Source organism: Canis lupus, chromosome 15 (assembly GCF_048164855.1).
Source record: "Canis lupus baileyi chromosome 15, mCanLup2.hap1, whole genome shotgun sequence".
Classification (NCBI taxonomy): Eukaryota; Metazoa; Chordata; class Mammalia; order Carnivora; family Canidae; genus Canis; species Canis lupus.
Window position 1 is genome coordinate 6,952,749 of NC_132852.1, and position 19,675 is coordinate 6,972,423.

The 19,675-nt window shown below is 34.2% G+C and overlaps 1 long non-coding RNA gene across 1 annotated transcript in view; it reads right to left on the reverse strand.

Moving 5' to 3' along the window:
* The window catches only part of LOC140604593 (uncharacterized), a 96,403-nt gene that overhangs the window by 13,671 nt on the left and 63,057 nt on the right, over positions 1 to 19,675 (reverse strand). The gene's annotated exons all lie outside the window — the stretch shown is intronic.

Genomic DNA, 19,675 nt, shown 5'->3' on the forward strand with positions numbered 1-19,675 from the left:
TACTTAACTATTTTTATCTTTTAAAATATTTTTAAAATTTTATATTTTAGGGTAATTTTAGGTTCAGAGCCAAATTGAAAAGTTATGGCAAAATCGCTATAACTTTTTCTCACTTTGCTGTGAAACTAAAATTGTGACAGAAGTACAGAGAATTCGTATATACTCTCTGCACTCAGCTCCACATGCATAGCTATCTACAGTATCAACATCCCCCGCTGGTGTGGTATATTTATTACAATCGGTGAACCTATGCTGACACATCATAACCACTCCAAAATCCACAGTTTCCATTAGGATTCAATCTCGGTATTATTTTACATTCTATGGGTGTGGATAAATATATGATGACATGTATCTGTCATTATGATATTGTGCACATCATTTTAAAATAATCCTTAAAAATCCCCTCTGCTCTGCCAATTATCCCTTCTTCTCTCAACCCCTGGCAACTGCTTGTTATTTTTATCATCTACATAGTTTTGTCTTTTCCAGAAAGTCATATCTTTGGAAACATAGGGTACATAGCTTTTTCAGATTCCTTGATGTCTTCACATGGCTTGGTAGCTCATTTCTTTTTAGCACTAAATAATATTCCATTGTCTGAATGTACCACATTTTATATTTATCCATTTACCTACAGAAGGACATCTTGGTTGCTTCCAAGTTTTGGTAGTTATGATAAAGCTGCAAAGAACATTCATGTGCCAGTTTTGTGTTATAGAAGTTTTCTATTACTTTGGGTAAATACTAATAAATATGGATCATATGGTAAAAGTATGCTGATTTTGTTTTTTTGTGTGTTTTTTTAAATTTTTTTTATTTATTTATGATAGTCATACAGAGAGAGAGAGAGAGAGGCAGAGACAGAGGCAGAGGGAGAAGCAGGCTCCATGCACAGGGAGCCCGACGTGGGACTCGATCCCGGGTCTCCAGGATCACGCCCTGGGCCAAAGGCAGGTGCCAAACCGCTGCGCCACCCAGGGATCCCCAAGTATGCTGATTTTGTAAGAAACTGCCAAAATACTTTCCAAAGTGTCTATACCATTTTACATGCCTGGCAGTACTGGTGTTGTCAGTGTTCTGGATTTGGGGCATTTTAATAGATGTGTAGTGATAACTCATTGTTGTTTTCATTTATAATTTCCTGATGGCATATGATATGGAGCATCTTTTCATTTGTTTATTTTGCATTCGTATCTTCCTCGGTGAGGTCTTCTTTGGCCTAATTTTTAATCAAACTGTTGTTTTTTTATTGTTGGGTTTTAAGAGTTTGTTCTCTATTTTGAAGAACAGTCTTTTACAAACATTTTCTCACAGTCAATGGTTTTTCTTCTCTTAACATTGTCTTTCACAGGGCATAAGTCTTTTAATTTTAATGAAATACGGTTTACCAATTATTTCTTTCATGGATCATGATTTTGACTCTAAAAAGTCATTGCCAAACCCAAGGTAATCTGGATTTTTTTTCTATGTTCTTCCAGGAATTTTATATTTTTGTGTTTTATATTTAGGTCTATGATTCATTTTGAGTTAATTTTGTCAAGGCTGCAAGGTCTACATCTAGATTCATTCTTTGGCATGTAGATTCAGTGTTCCCAGTTGTACCATTTGTTGAAGCAACTCTATTGTTATACTATATTGCCTTTGTTACTTTGTCAATGATCAGTCGTCTATATATGGGTCTATTTCTGGGCTCTCTATTCTGTTCAACTGATCTATTTGGCTGTTCTTTCACCAAAATCTCACTGTCTTGATTATTGTCATTTTACAATGTCTTAACATCAGTATCAGTCCTCCAATTCTGTTCTTCTGCCTTAATAATATATTGGATTTTCAGGGACTTTTGAATCACTTTATCAATATGCATAAAATAAATTTCTGGGATTGTAAATTAGGATTGCACTGAATCTATATATTAAGTTGAGAAGAACTGATATATTGACAATAACAAGTCTCCCCATATCCATGCACATGGAATATCTCTTCTTCATTCATTTAGTTATTCTTCGATTTCGTTCATTAGTGTTTTTGTAGTTTTCCTCATATAGATCTTGTACATATTTTATTAGAGTTATACCTGAGAATTTTATTTTTGGAGTTCTAATGTAAATAGCACTCTATGTAAATAGCACCGTGTTTTTTTTTTTATTTCAAATTCTACTCATTCATTGCTGATATATAGGAAAGCAATTGACTTTTGTATATTTACCTGCAACCTACAATTTTGCTATAATTGCTTATTAGTTTCAGGAGTATCGTCACTGTTCTTTTCTTAATTACTCTGATATGTTCTCTGAAATTTGAGAAAAGTATTTTAAAATCCTTAAAGTGTGCTAAAATTCTTGCCATTCTTGCAATACACATGGATTTCATTGATTTTTTTAAAATTTTTATTTATTTATGATAGTCACAGAGAGAGAGAGAGAAAGGCAGAGACATAGGCAGAGGGAGAAGCAGGCTCCATGCAGGGAGCCCGACGTGGGATTCGATCCCGGGTCTCCAGGATCGCTCCCTGGGCCAAAGGCAGGTGCTAAACCGCTCCGCTACCCAGGGATCCCGATTTCATTGATTTTATCATCTTTCTCTTTATAATTATGTTCCCAAGTGCTTTATATATTTCTTGAAGAACTATATCTTTAATAAGGAATCTATATAACTCAAATTAAACAAATACGTATTGTAATAATGTACAAATATTTATCTGAGAGGTAACATTTAAATATAAACCCTTACTCTGGATCTGCATGTAGATTCCATGAAATTATTAAATTGTAAATGTTGCAGGTAAATCTTAGTAAGAAGATGTACACTGCATGGGAGGCATATATCAGATAATTTTATGAAGACCAATTGTTTAAACGTACTTTGCATTTTCACTATAATATTCCTGAAATAATTAAGGGAAAATGACTTCAATGAAAGTAAAATCTTTGTGAGGAAAATAAGGGATCCTAACAGGCCTAAAATTTACATAGGTTACAAGAAATTTAGAAGTTATAAAATATACCGAGAACATAAAACTATAAAATATATAATCTGGTGATTCACGTGTCCAAAATAAATGTAAGGCTTAATATTGTTAAGATTGACAATACTTTCCAGATTGCTGTGATTATGTATAGCATTTTTTTTTCATAATTACTCCCAAAGTGCCTTAACTGCTAACAACCTAAATATCCTTCAACTGATAAATGTTGGCACATCCATATGATATTCTACTGAGCTATGAAAAAGAATAAACTTGTGATACATGCAACCACATTAATGAATACAAACTGTAAAATGCTAAGTGAACAAAGACAGGCTCGAAGTCTACATGACTCTATATGTCTGAATTCATTGATTTATTACTGAGTAAAAGACATAATTATTGGAAGGAAGCAGTGTCATTGGGGGCTAAAGGCTGGCAGTGGGCTGTCTTCAGACAAAAGGGTCTGAGAAAATTTTTAAATGATAGAAATTTTTTATGTTCTCTATTTGACAGTGATTACATGACTGCATGTGTCTGTCAAAAATCACAAAAGTGGACACTAAAAAATGGGTAAATTTTATGGTCTAGGTCATCTAAGTTATATTTATGTAAATTATTCCTCAAATCTGAAAAAGAGATAAAATAAAATTTGAAAGAATTAGATTAAAAATGGTAATTACTTGCAAACACTGAGATTATATATACAGGAAATAGTGAAAAATGACTATATTATAATCATTATGAATTTTTAGTATGATGATTGTACTTTTTAGTATATTTGTTGTATATGTAATATATACAAAGAAAATAAATTTTATTATTTTGTTTCTATATAGTCTGCTAATCAGAAAATGAGATTTTAAAAGCTACCATTTAAAATTACATAAAAATAGGGATCCCTGGGTGGCACAGTGGTTTGGCGCCTGCCTTCGGCCCAGGGTGTGATCCTGGAGACTCGGGATCGAGTCCCACGTCGGGCTCCCGGTGCATGGAGCCTGCTTCTCCCTCTGCCTGTGTCTCTGCCTCTCTCTCTCTCTCTCTCTCTCTGTCTATCATAAATAAATAAAAAATTAAAAAAAATAAAATTACATAAAAATACATGAAATGTTCAGAATATATGCAATCATATATGAGAAATATCATTACAGAATGTTTTAAATGTAATTAAAATATATTAAAGAAAACAGTAATGAATAGTCAGGACTTTCAATAGTGTCCTTATTGATATGGAAAATGTAAAATTAGAACTGTACTTGTACACTAAATAAATTATAAGAAAGAGAAAAAAAGAAACCAAGAAACTTATGAGCTATAAAATTTCTAATTTATTGCTAGTTGGAATGTCAATTGATAAGAATCACTTTAGAAAACATTTTGCTATTATTCAATAACATTTAAATAATACATGTCCTATAAAACAATAATGATTCTCTTTTTTCTATATAAAATTTTGTCCATATAGACTGTGACACATGTACAAGAATGTTCATTAGCACCATTGTTAATTATCATAAAAATCTAGAACTTGAATATCCATCAGGAATGTAATAGATGAGTAAATTGCTGCATATTTATGTAATTAAATATAATGCACTTGTAAAAATGAGTAAACTGTAGCAGTGTGCAGAAACATGGATATATTTTACAAATAAAATACTGTAGGAAATAAGCTAGTCAAAAAATTATGGAAAGCATGAGTACATGAATATAAGTTAAAAATATGACAAAGCTAAATTATGATTTGGGAATAAACTTAAGTGATAAATTTATGAAGAGAATCAAATACAGAAGAAATTTGAGTCAGGAGAGTAGATACCTGAGAGGAATGGGACTTAGAATTCAGAAAAAGAATCCAGGGATCTACTAAGGTACTAGTAATGTTCTAATTCCTGGCCACAGTGGTGTTCACACAGTTGCTTACTATATAATTATTTCTCTAAATGCATTCAAATGCTTTATGCATGTTTCTTAATGCAAGTTACATTTAATAATTTAAAAAATACATTTCTGCTTAACAAATAGAAAAATAAGTAATGAAATTAATTGGTTTCTTTGAAAAGAGAAGACTAGAGAAGATTTTAACAAAAAAAGATAACCAGGGTTAACTACAGAACCTAGTTGTCAGTGGGGATGAGGCAGTGGGCATTGTAGCTGATGGGAGAACACAGATTTCAGTAAAGGTATAAATATGCAGGAACAATGGAGGTAAGATGGCGAGAAAGTGGCTTTGAAGAAGTAAGACTTCAATAAGTAACAGGTACCTGGGATCCCTGGGGCTCAGTGGTTTAGTGTCTGCCTTCGGCCCAGGCAGTGATCCTGGAGTCCTGGGATCGAGTCCCACATCAGGCTCCCTGCATGGAGCCTGCTTCTCCCTCTGCCTGTGTCTTTGCCTCTCTCTCTCTCTCTCTCTCTCTCTCTGTCTCTCAAGAATAAATAAAATCTTTAAAAAAAAAGTAACAGGTACCCGATACTTTAAAATACAAGAACGATATGTAGAAGCCTGAGAAATGGGTGAATAAAATATACATTATGTTTATTAATTGATAAATTAGATGTTGTTTATCACTTGGTATAGTGCCTTGTAACTGCTTTTTTGTACAAAGTGGATCCAAACATTTGAAGGAATGTATTTGGTGTAACTAACAATGGGACTCAGGGAAAGCAATTCTCCTTTCAGGAATGCTTTTTGGGAAAAGAATAGTGGATTTTCTCAGCTATTGTGTTCTACAGTCTTTTTGAAGGCTGATGCTCTTCTTTTTACATGTGAGACCTACCTGAAGACCCCAAATCAATCCTGACTGGAATCTACTGCATCCATTCCAGTAGTATCTGACATTATAAGTCACCAGTATCTTTTCAGCCAGATCCAGCAAACACTCTCTGGGAATTGATGCTATGGGAATCCAGAAATGGAAAAGGGCCCCCCTGGAGATAAGAGGTGGACTTCTGGCAGGATTGTCACAGCCTCCTTCTGTGACCCTGTGATCTTGGAGACCTTTCTCTCCGTGGAACAGGGATATGGACCTTTGAGGAGAGAGCACTTTCAAGGACATCCTGGTAACTCTTCACCTCTGAGGAAGCATGACTGAACTAGTTCTACAAGGTCAAAAAAAGAAGGTAGCGACCAGAACCAAATGGTGCCAGAGACAACTGCTGCTTTTATCTAACAGTTTGCCAGGGAGTAATGTGATGTGCAGTCTCAGCATTACAAAACCGGGTAGACGAGATGCTTCTCACAGAGAGAGCAGCTTAATAACTGGCCCCCTCAACTACTCAATTTTTTCAATTTCAAACTCAGCAGTAAAATCAACTCTGTAGTATCTTTCTGAACTTTACGAATACGTGTGGCAGAGACAGTTATTTGCCCATCAAAAATATATAGTTCTCTGCCATAATATTGCATTTGTGCTGGATAAAAGCTTACCAGCCAAGGGAACATTTTGCACCCCTCTTACAACTAGATTGGAACTCATATAATTGGTGAGTTCTGGACAAGGAATTTTGGTGGAAGAAGTTATATATTTTCTTGTCCTTGTGCCAGTTAAATGTCAGAGGACAGACACCTTTGAGAGATGTGTAATCGTATTTTCTCCTGTATCACCTCTACCTTGCCTGTGGTTGGATTTTATGTGAGAATATATATATATATTAAATGAAAAAATTTTTCATTATGCAAATCCACTGAGATTTAGTTTTCCCTCGTAAAGTAGCTATTGGTTTTCTAATATAGGAGTCTAGAATTTTTTTAATATTTTATTTATTTATTCATGAGAGACAGAGAGAGAGAGAGAGGCAGAAACACAGGCAAAGGGAGAAGCAGGCTCCACAGGGAGCCTGACGCGGGACTCCATTCCGGGTCTCCATGATCAGGCCCCGGGCAGAAGGCAGTACTAAACCACTGAGCCACCCAGGCTGCCCTAGAAATTTTTTTTCTATAAAAGTCAAGGTCCAGATAGCAAGTATTTTTGGCTTTGTGAGCAATAGTGTCTCTGTCTTAACTACTCAATACTGTGATTATACTGTGAGAGGAACTATAGACAACATAAATGAATGAGCATTGCTGTGTTCCAATAAAATGTATTTACAAAATTAAGGGTTGGGCCAGATTTGACCCACAGGCTACAGTTTCTGCAATACAATAGGCAGATGTAATGTCTTAGCCTTATTTTATGTCTCCCATTAAGGATGAGTGTTGTTAATGGGTATAATAGGATAAATTTTTATGTGGGATCAAGGTTAAGGGAAGATGCCATTTTCAAATAAACTAAATTAAACGTGTAGAGAAAAGAAATAACAAAATAAGCACATGTAAAGTGTATATAAAAGAGGAAGAATACATTCAATTGATTAAACAAAGACTTAGAAGAAAGGGAGAGCACATGATATGTGGAAACTAACTGTGGAAAACATGAGACACTACTTGCTATTCAGGCAGCTGAAGAAAGGAAAAATCTTAAATAAGATAGAGAAAAATGGTTACTGAGGAGTAGAAGCTGAGACAATAAATATCATTGGATATCCCAAGAAAGTTGTTAGAAGAAATTTTAGGACATAAAATTTTAGAAATTTTTATAATACATATTAAATTTTTTTTAATTGAGGTAAAATTCATGTAATATTAATCATTGATCTCTTTAAATTGTACAATTTAGTGGCATTTGGTACACTCAACAGTATTGTGCAACCATCACCTCTGTAGCTCCCAAATATTTTCATCATGCTAAATAAAAGAAAACACCATGAGAGAAGACCCATTAAGCCATCACTACCTCTCCCCCTGTTCCCTTGCCCCTGATAACTACTAGTATGCTTTGAGTCTCCATGCATTTCTATCTTCTGGAAGATTTTGTGTTTTTTGTTTTTTGTATGTGTTTTGTTTTTGTTTTTGAGAGAGAGAGAGAACGTGAGCAGGGGGTAAGGAGCAGAATCCCAGGAAGACTCCACACTCAGCACAGAGCTTGACATGGGGCTCGATCTCACAACTCTGAGATCATGACTTGAGCCAAAACATAAAGTCAGATGCTTAACTGACTGAGCTACCCAGGTGTTCGTCTCCTCTCTTCTCTTCTCCTCTCCTCTCCTCTCCCCTCCTCAACTCTCCTCTCCTCTTCTTTTCTTTTCTTTCTTTCTTTTTCTTATTCTTTCTTTCTTTCTTTCTTTCTTTCTTTCTTTCTTTCTTTCTTTCGTTCTTTCTTTCTTTCCTCCCTTCCTTCCTTCCTTCCTTCCTTCCTTCCTTCCTTCCTTCCTTTCTTTTTCTTTCAATTTAAGTGTAATTAACATATGTGTCCCTGTTTAGGTGCCCTGGCTAGTTCAAACGGTTAAGTGTCTGACTTTGGCTCAGGTCATGACCTCAGGGTCCTTGAGTAGAGTCCCAGGTCAAGCTGCCTGCTCAGTGGGGAGTCTGCTTATTTCTCTCTCCTTGCTCATTCTCTCTCTCTCTTTCCCCCCTTCTCTCAAATAGATAAATATATTAAAGAAAAAGATATATGTGTTACAACAGTTTCAGATGTACCATATAATGGTTCAACAACACATTATTCAATGCTCATCAAGATTCATATATTCTGAATCTTGTCTATTTCAACAATCTTCCACCCACACCAATCCCCCCACAACCACCAGTTTGTGCTCTGAATTTAAGAGTCTGATTTGTCTCTTGTTTTGTTTCTTAAATTCCACATATGCATCAAATCATATGGAATATGTCTTTCTCTGACATTTTGCTTAGCATTATACTCTCTAGGTTCATCCAGGTACTGGCAAATGGAAGATCTCATTCTTTTTTATAGCTGAATAATAGCTTATATATACATAAGAAGTGGATGCTACTTCTTTATCCATTCATTTATCCATGGACATGGATTGCCTCATTATCTTGGCTACTATAAATAATGCTGCAATAAACACAGGAGTGTATCTATTCAAATTAGTGTTTTCATTTTCTTTGGGTAAATACCTTATAGTGGAATTGCTGGATCATATGATAATTCTATTTTTAATTTTGAGGAACCTCCGTAATAGCTAAACCAGTTTACATTCCCTCCAGCAGTGCACAAGGATTCCCTTTTTCTCCACATCTTTGCCAACACTTGTTATTTCTTTTTTTTCCATTTTAGGCATTCTGATAGGTGTGAGGTGATACATCATCATGGTTTTAAATTCCATTTCCCTGATGATTAGTAATGTTAAGCAACTTTTCATGTGTCTCTTAACCATCTGTATGTGTTTTTCAGAAAAATGTCTGTTCAGGTCCTCTACCCACTCTAGACACAACAATTAAAGAAACAAACAAAAAAGAAATAAAAGGCATCCAAACTGATAAGAAGTAAAATTTTCATTATTTAAAATGACATAATACCATATTAGATAAAACCAATGACTCCATCAAAAAACTACTAGAACTGATAAATGAATTAAGTAAAGTCAGAGGATACAACATTAATATACAGAAATCTGTTTCATTTCTATACACCAATAGTGAAGTAGCAGAAAGAGAAATTAAGAAAACAAACTCAATGACAATTACACCAAAACAATAAAAAGCCTAGGAATAAACTTAACCAAAGAGGCAAAGGACCTGTACTCTGAAAATTATTAAAAAATGATGATGAAAAGTGAAGATGATACAACCAAACAGAAAGATTTTCCATGCTCGGGGGTGAACAAAATTACTAACATGTCCATACCACCTATAGTAATATCCAGATTTTTTTAAAATATTTTTTCCTTATTTATTTATGATAGTCACACAGAGAGAGAGAGAGAGAGGCAGAGACACAGGCAGAGGGAGAAGCAGGCTCCACGCACCGGGAGCCCAACGTGGGATTCGATCCCGGATCTCCAGGATCGGCCCTGGGCCAAAGGCAGGCGCCAAACCGCTGCGCCACCCAGGGATCCCTATCCAGATTTAATATAATCCTTTTCAAAATACCAAACTAGAACAAATAATCCTCAAATTTGTGTGGACTCTGAAAAGCCAAAGCAATCCTGAGAAAGAAGAACAAAACTGGAGGTAACACAATCCCAGATTTCAAGACATATCACAAAGCTAGAGTAAGTCAGAACAGTAATGTACAAGCACAAAGATAGACAAAGATAGATCCATGGATCAGAATAGAGAGCCCAGAAACAAACCCATGTTTATATGATCAATTAATCTATAGCTAAGGAAGCAAGAATACACAATGAGGAAGAGATAATCTCTTCAATAAATGGTGATAGAAAAACTGGATAGCTACCTGAAAAAAAAAATGAAACTGGTTCACTTTCTTACATCATACACAAAAATAAACTCAAAGTGGATTAAAGACCTAAATGTGAGACCTGAAACCATAAAACTCCTAAAAGGAAGGGAGGCAGTAATTTCTTTGCCTTTAAAATATGTATATCAAATCATTATGATGTGGGACACCTGAGTGGCTCAGTGGTTGAGCATCTGCCTTTGGCTCAGTTTGTGATCCCGCGTTCCTGGGATCGAGTCTTACATCAGGCTCCCCACGCAGAGCCTGCTTCTCCCTCTGTCTGTGTCTCTGTCTCTCTCTCTCTGTGTCTCATGGATAATAAATATTATTTTAAAAAATGATTGTAATGTACACTTACAGTGTCTTACAATTTAATTGTCAATTGTACTTCAATAAAGGTGAAGTAGGAAGTAAAAATATAAAACCTCAAAAAATGGCTGGACAAAAGAATTTAAGAACCTGTATATAATGTACTTTTAAATAATATACCATAGAATCAAAATAGGATAGGACAAGCATTTGTTACCTGAGGGTAAGTAAATAACGATGACGAGAACACAGAGTAATGCCTACATAGGAGACATGAACTTCTCAGGAAGCCATTTTAATGGTACTGGCAGATCAATAATTTGCAAATGAAGAAAGAGTTGGTAGTAATGTGGTAACCCACACCATCACTTCTGTGAGTTAGTCAGGGGAGTGAGCTATATGTTGTCCCTGATGGAGAGCAAAGAACTAGGAATTGATACAATGATTGCAAATGTTCAAGAGTGTGAAAAGTTTGTTCACATGAGATTGCAGATTTCCCAGAGCAAAACAGAAGGAATAGAATACATTCAACAAAGAATTTATTGGCTGTCTAGGGAAACGCAAGTTACTTAAGTTTCTGATGCCGTCAAAAGATAGTAGGATGCAAGTGTGTTTAAGAGATGTAATTTCAGACTTGAGAAAATGTAGATAAAATTAAGTTGGATTTTTCAGCATCCTTATAACAGGTGATTTCTCTACTTTTCCTGAATTGTGACAATTACCATACCTGAGATTCTTCTGCGTTTGATATTTTGTTTTGCCATTAGAGCTTTCCAGTGATACAAGCAGTTTAGTGTTTTAGCTCCATTTTCTTTAAGATTTTCTTCCTATTTTTTGAATTTTATTTTATTTAAATTAAAATAATTAAGATACAGTGTATTATTAGTTCCAGAGGTAGAGTTCAGTGACTCATTAGTTGTATATAACACCCAGTGTTCATCACATTATATGCCCTCCTTAGTGCCCATCACCCAATGACCCCATCCCCCCACTACCCTCCCCTCCAGCAACCCTCAGCCATCAAAAAAAAAAAAAAATGAAATCCCACCATTGGCAATGACGTGGAGAAAAAAACTACAGGGCATCATGCTAAGTGAAACAAGCAAATCCAAGAAATACAACCGTCATAGGAGAGGGGCATCTTATGTGATGAGTTTGGAGAGCATATTCAGCTCTCTTTTGGTTGGCACTCAGAAGATGGGGCAAATATAGGAAAGTTGACAGTCACTGACCAGTTTTCACCATTCTGTTAGCTCCATTTTCTGAGTGAAGTAGGTGATATCTACAGAGATAAGTAACACAAGGAACTCAACGTGACACAGCAAGTAGTGGTCAGATTGAGGTCTTCAACCTGTAATTGAATATCCCAATCAGGACTTTATTTATTTTACCTCAACAATACCTCCAAGGTATTAGGTATTAATCTTTGCCAGAAATTGTGAAACATGTTTTCTGTCATATTTCTTTGATATCACTGGTTGTAATCTACCAATATAATTTACATAGGGGTTTACAGAATTTATTTGAACAAAGTTTTATGTTCAAATCATATAGATTGAAATCACTGTGGTTGATAAACTATTTTCCTCCTGAAGAAAAAATAAAACCTTATATATTATTTCTCGAATAAAATGAAAACAGAAACCTAAAAAGAAGGGGGCAACAGATATTTTCTGCTAAGAAACATTGCAGCTGATTGCACAATTTCTGTCCCATGCAACAGACTGTGTCACACTTTGTGACCGATTACAATACAAAAATAATCCTAAATCATAAGATTTTTATGAAATGCCAGGTATGGTAAATGTGGCAAAATGAGAAAAAAAGACAAAACAAAACAAAACAAAACTCTGTATTCAGATGCGTGTTTCACAAATACTATTTTACCCTGAACAGCATCTTTATCATATAGCCTCTAGGCTGTACACATTTATAACAGGAACCGAGGTGAGACATCACAAAGATTGCTGTGTAATTTGGTGATCACAGATAAACCAGAGGTAAAGTCCTGCTGAATCAAAATACATTTGATATTAAGAAATGCATTTGATGCATTTGGCTCATTTTTGGAAAGTGAATCAGAAACGGCACAAAGGCAGGAACAAAATAGAAGTCTTAATAGATATTTGAATAAAAATATCTTAATTTATTGCAGCAATCTTTGAAGAGATAGTATTGTATTTGCTTGAAAACAGTATGAAAAAATATGGTTTTGCAAGTCATTTAGTTTGTGATATAATGAACCAAATGGCTTGCTGAAAATTTGGATGAATTCCAGTTCAACAGCCACTATTCAAATTGGTAGTGACAGCTCATTCTGAGGAAAAAATGTAATTTTGAAATGATTGATATGAACTCAAAGGGGTGTGGAGAACTGTAGTGTACTTTGTGCATAGGCGTTGTGACAGGTTGGCACATCTTTAATTCTGATTTAAAACAAGCCAGGGCACTGCAGTTTCAAATGCCATTAAACTTATATACCACATGAAATTATTTGATTTACTGGAATATTCCAAAAAGCAACATGTGCCAAAATTTCAATACTATGAGTCTGATATCTGTATTAAATTGGCACATTATCCTCTAAAACTAATTCCAATATTTTCTTCCTTTAGTAAGAGGAAAAACATTCATACATATTAATTAAATTTAATTATAACTTAGTAAATGCTGGTTCTTTAATTGTGAAATCCAGAAGTATACATCACTTCATCCAGAAGTTAAAGGAAATAAAGAGTCTCTGCCATAAAAACATAACATTAATTTCAACATCAAAATGGGGTCATAATTCTATTGGATGAAAAATGGCGCTAAATGTAGATTATTGGCAGAATTCTTCAATTCTGCCCATTTAGATTTTACTGATTTGGCATGTAAACATTTAATTTCTTCACTGTATTCCCACACAGACTAATTAGTATTTTTCCAATACAAAAGAATTCAAAGGAGACTATATAATTTTGAGGGTAGATTTTTTTAAAAAAAGAACTATGATTTTTCAGTGGCCATTGTCACAAAGTGGATCTTAACAAATTATATCCTCAGAGAAACTATTCTAGTAGTTATGACTTCCTAAAAAGCTTAAGGTGAGGGGTGCCTGGTGGCTCAGTTGGTTAAATGTCCAACTCGATTTTAGTTCAGGGCTTGATCTCTGTGTTGTGAGATTGAGCCCTGTGTTGGGCTCGGTGCTGAGCACCGAGTCTGTTTGTCCCTCTCCCTCTGCCCCTCTTCTGCTCATGAGCACACTCTGCTTCTCATTCTAAAATCAATCATTCTAAACAATTTTATAAAGCATAGGTGGTATTCTCTTTAGTGAGATAGTTTATATTGTCATTTTATTCAGAAGCACTGTTGTAGGCCCCTTTTCCTAACTGTTTTCCCTTTTCCCGTAAGTTAATTGTCATAGACTATCCCATGCAATATTACTCTACACACACACACACACACACACACACACACACACACAAGGACCAAGACCACAGGTCAAGGAAGTAGCCATCCTCATACTTTCAGGTATGAATCAGTTATTTTCCAATAAAAATGACAGGAATCCAAATCAAACATATTCAAAATCTAACTAAGAAGCTCAAGCAATAAATAATCTTAGACAAGACTTGAGAAAGGATCCAAAAATTTCCTGAAGGGAAAACCAAACCAAACAAAACTGTTCTTCAGTCATATTTCATCTGTCTTTTGGCTATGTGTGCCTATATGTAGATTCGATTCTCTTGAAAGAGGTCTCTACACAGTAGCACAAATAAACACTAGAAGAGCTAGGATTTACTGTAAATAATGTTTATGGAAATTTTTCACCTTTTTCTGTATCCCTTTCAATTTGTTAAAATAAATATGACTATTTCAGTTTTGGTCAAATATCCTTTTCTTAACTAAATGGGGATGGCACACATTGGCCGGTCTCAGAAGTCTACCATGATGTTTCCTATATGAAGGTTGCATTTGTAGATCACATCAGTGTACAGGAGGGACAATTCTCAAAATAAATGAAAAGTTCCATCATCAAAGGAAAGGAGAGGAGTAATAGATGTTTTGAAAGAAACAAGGAGAAAGCTAAATTATTTGTATGATTAACCTCTGTAATATTATCTTCTTTCAGTGTCTGAAATTCCCATTTTTAAAAATGTCACATTTATATTATTGCAGATCATCATTTCCAAATGAACACTGCAAAATGTTTATATTGTGCATTGATAGAGAAGTCTATGTATCGAAGAAGAGGTTTTTTTAACTGAAAATAAAGTAATATTCATTTACTAATATACCACTCCAGATGGACCGAATCTTATTTTACTTTTTTTTTTATTTATTTATGGTAGTCACAGAGAGAGAGAGAGGCAAAGACACAGGCAGAGGGAGAAGCAGGCTCCATGCACCGGGAGCCCAACGTGGGATTCGATCCCGGGTCTCCAGGATCGCGCCCTGGGCCAAAGGCAGGCGCTAAACCACTGCGCTACCCAGGGATCCCGTTACTCTTTAGATATACAACAGAACTCTTATATGTCAAAGCTCATAACTGTTTTAACTGAGTATATGGGAATTGGAGACTTTGGAGAAACAGCTTCAATGGAGCCCTTCATCCAGACCAATCATAAATCACAAAAACTTAGAGGTATTTTCAAATGGATTGAATATGTGAAGATAAATATCTAGAATTTTAAATTTAGCTTAAAACTAAATGATGTAAAGTATATAAGTTCAAGACTTTTATTTTTCAGCTGTGCACATTATTTCATTACTGTACTTTTTATACTGTTTGATGCGATCCATTTAAAAGTATACATAGACCAATCACATAAGGCACATGATCTACAAAGTCCACCAAATCACCCATTCTTCCAGATATAGACAAATCTAATTTCTTCATTATAGTATTATTCTAATTAAGATAAACATCAATGTGAGTTTATGCTTAGAAGCTCAGGGCACATAGGTATTCACCATCTTGATCCAATAATCTCTACTTCCCTTAAAAAATCTGAATCAATATAATCAGAAATTTTAGGTACATTTAAAAAAAAGTCAAGGGATATGGCAAAGAGAAAAAACCAGCAGAGCTTGCAAAGGCTGAGCTCAAAACAGAAATATTCAACTTGAACTTTAAAAAGTAACCTTGATAGATTGTAAGTTATATTTGCTTTTGGAAGGCTTAAACTGTATATCCAGCACAAATGTACCAGACAAGTTAAAATTCCATTGACCTTGGCAATGTCTGAAAGAAAATGTATTCATGGAGATCAACTGTGCTGAAATTAATCTCTTCTGTTGATAAAATAAAAGTGATGTTTCTTTCTCAAAAGAGAGAGAGAGAGAGACATTATTTTGGCTTCTGGGTTACCTACAATGCTTGGGGCAGAAAAACTAGTCACTGTGGCATTGTAGTCTTTAAAAAAGAAAATCTCATTTACTATTTGTCACAGGAAGTCAATCATGGAGTATCAGTGCAGTGAGGCAGTTTAGCAATCTATGTTCCTGCTAATCTCTCTTTCAGAGTCTACGAAGGGCATTTAAGTAACCGTCTTACACTGCACTTTGGGAAATTTTATTTCATTCTTTTAAGCATGTGTGATATGGAAACGTCAATTTTTACTTTACCTGAGATTGATGTATATACTTATTAGCAGACTTTTTAACGTTGTTTTAAAGTTTCAGAGTGGGAGCCTCAGGAACGTGAAAATAAAGCAAAACCAAAACCAAAGACATTCTAAAGTCTTTTTTTTTTAAATATACTTTTCACTTTAGGACAATTGAAGTTTGAGAGAAAAACTGTAAACGTACTACAGAGAATTCCCATATACTCTACATTGAAATTCTTCTATTATCAGCATCTTACATTAATATGGTCTACTTGTTACAATTAATGAACCAATATTGTTGTTAGCTAACATGCATAAATAGTGAACCAACCATTATTGTTAACTAAAGTGTATACCTTTTTCAGGATTCCTTAGTTCTTACTTGATGTACTTTTTCTGTTTTAAGGTCCCATCCACCATACCACATTACCTTTAGTGGTCATCTTGCTGAAGTTCCTCTTGACTATGACTGATTCTTAGAAATCCTTCACAATTTTAGAAGTATTGGCTCAAGCATTTTGTAGGAAGTCTTTCTATTGGGAGTTTTCAGGTATTTTCCTTATGATAATACAGGGCTACGAGCATTTTGGAGGAAGATCACTATGGTAGAGTGCCATTGTCATCATTCATGAAAAAATGCTCCCTATTTTTAATTTTAAAAAAAGGAGGGGGGATTTGAAACTATAATCATTATATTGTAAGTGGTGAAAATGAAAGAGATAGACGATGTTCAACTATTTGTTTCTTAAATTCCATATGCAAGTGAAATCATGTGGTATTTGTCTTTCTCTGACTTATTTTGCTTAGCGTAATATGCTTTAGCTTCATCCACATCATTGCAAATGGCGAGATTTCATTCTTTTTGATGGCTGAGTAATACTTCATCATATATATGTGTGTATATATGTATACCTATAGAATTTCTATTTCCCAATACAAATGAAACATGAGCAAGTCCACAAATGCAGATATCTATAGATAATTAGAACAAATGAGTAAACAAAACCAAATGTATTAAGACTTCCTGAACAACCATAGAGAAAGTATAGGCTGCATGTGTATTCCATGGGTCTACTGGCCACTGAAGTTGACATTTAGACATGAGAATAATAAAATATACATCAGAGTTTTGAAAAATAATCAGAGGGAGATCTACATAAATGCAATGAATCTATAACTGTAATTCATTAACTCCAATAAGGAAAGAGTGAGAAATGCAAATTTAGTTTAGTTTAGTTTTTTTGTTTTTTTAAACAGCAGAGTTAGGTATACCCAAAGAATAATAATGACAATAGCTATTTAGGATTATCTGGTATTTTCTAGTAAATAGCACCTAAAATACCTGCATTAAATTTATCATCAACTAAAAGCCCAATTCTTATTTTGGTAATACCTTTTGGATACAGAAATTATATTTATAATTTTCAATTCAGACTATATTCTCTAGATACAGAATATTTCTTTGAGTCCTATGAGATATATAGGTTGCCCTGTTTCCTATTCTGCAGTAATACAGGTACAACAGTGTTCTTAATAAAACAAATATGCTAGGTATCTATGGTGACTAAGTCAGTGTGAGAACATAGTTTGTAGACATACTAGCTGATAAATCTGGGATGCTCCTCAACCATGGTTATGTCAGTTTCCTTACTTATATAATGGAGATTACTTATAAAATGGAGATGATTATTATCAGTTATTTTATGTTTATTTTTCAAAAATGAATAAAGGTTTCTAATGAATTCAAGATCAAATATTTGTGTATGTATATATATATATATTTTTTTTACAACTTTTTAAAGTTATAGTAACATAACCTGCATTTAATGCTATAATTAACAGTGAGCCATAATGTTTCAAATCTGGGCAGTTAGATGCCAGAGCCAAAATTCTCAGAAAATAGGTTATCATCTTCCTCTAATAGTTCAATCAGTAATAGGCATCTTTAATATGCATGTGTTTGTTTCATACACATCCAGTATTTTGTTGCCGAAAGTAGGATCATTAATATAGGTTTTGTACTGACCATAGTCTCTAAGTTCCTTTTATGAATACAGTCATGGTATCAGCCTGTTTATTTTCAGTTGCTTCTCATAAAATTATAGAACATGAAATAAATTCCAGTTGTTTGGATTCCCAATAAAAGTGATTTCTCAGTAGATGCTATTAAAAAACAGAAGAATAAACACCATATCCTAAATTATATTTCAGAATAAGCACTGTAGGTAAAGTAATTTCCTGTTTTTTGCCAAATGTAAATTTGAAATTCACACAGCAAGTTGATGGTGGAACTAAAGCTAGTCCTGTGAATGTTGAACTATCAGTGGAACAGTTAAAAAAATTGCAGCCTATAAAAAACCTCACAGTACTATTAACAAATTGAATGCAGTTATTTCTAGTGAGAATCCTAACCAGTTAAATAAATCTCTTTCTAACTCAATATAATGATGGCTTTCATTTTAGTGCTTTTGTCACCCCTTTATTAGATATTTTAGTTCATGTCAAAGAAAAGTGACTTTATTGGGTGTTACAAGCTATTTGTATTAAGAATAATATTGAACATTTGAGTTGAGTATACTGATGCATTATCCATGGCATTCCATTTTTGGCAAGATTGTTAGTTAATCAGAATGAATGAAAATATAAACTAACCTTTTTCTAAAACAATATAATCCATTCAAGAAAAGATGGATGATAGAATAATTTCAATATATTGATTTGATGTCTTATTCCAGTTGAATTTGAATCAAATCTTTAAAGTCTACTTTCTATTTCATCATATAAATAACCACATTAGTTTCAGTTTATGAAGAAATGTAGAAATTTCTTTTGCTCAAATGAATGGTCACATATCAATCTGCCACTAAGGACTAAAAAGAGTTTTTATTTTTTTTCCCCATGATCTTATTTTTATCATTATAATTGGACAATCATGAATACTTCAATCAAATATGTTACCATAATTTTAAGCATTCTATGCCAATTTAAAACTTTAGGCATTCGCAACCTCCACACCATAGGAAATATAAGAATACTAGAACAGTACAAGAAACTTGAGTTCACTGTAACTTATTTTTTGAGAAAGAAACCATAAGAACTTACAACTTATGTGATATTTCAGTCATTTGAGGCTTCAAAGATTAATAAAATATATTAATTTTCCTCAGTAAGTTGAGAAAGATGTAAAGATGACAGCTATGTAACTAACCAGCACATTCAGATCTCTAGTTTTGAGATTCTGAACAGAATATTTGTGGGACACCTCCTATTAGATGTGCTACTGATAACAAGAATTCAACATGAGAAAAGTAAGTTCATTTTCTCTTCTTTGACCCTGACCTATTCCTTAGCTCAAATCTACCTCATGCCTGCTTTTGCTAACTATGCAATGGCATCAATTTCCACCCAATCATAAAACTCAGATTCAAGAAGTAGTCCAGATCTCTACTTTTATCGATAAGCTTAGCCAACAACTGACTGACTCCCATTAAGTCTCTCTCAAATACCTTTTCACCTAATTATCCGTACAGTTGATTACTTACTTTAAATTGGTCTTCATCTTG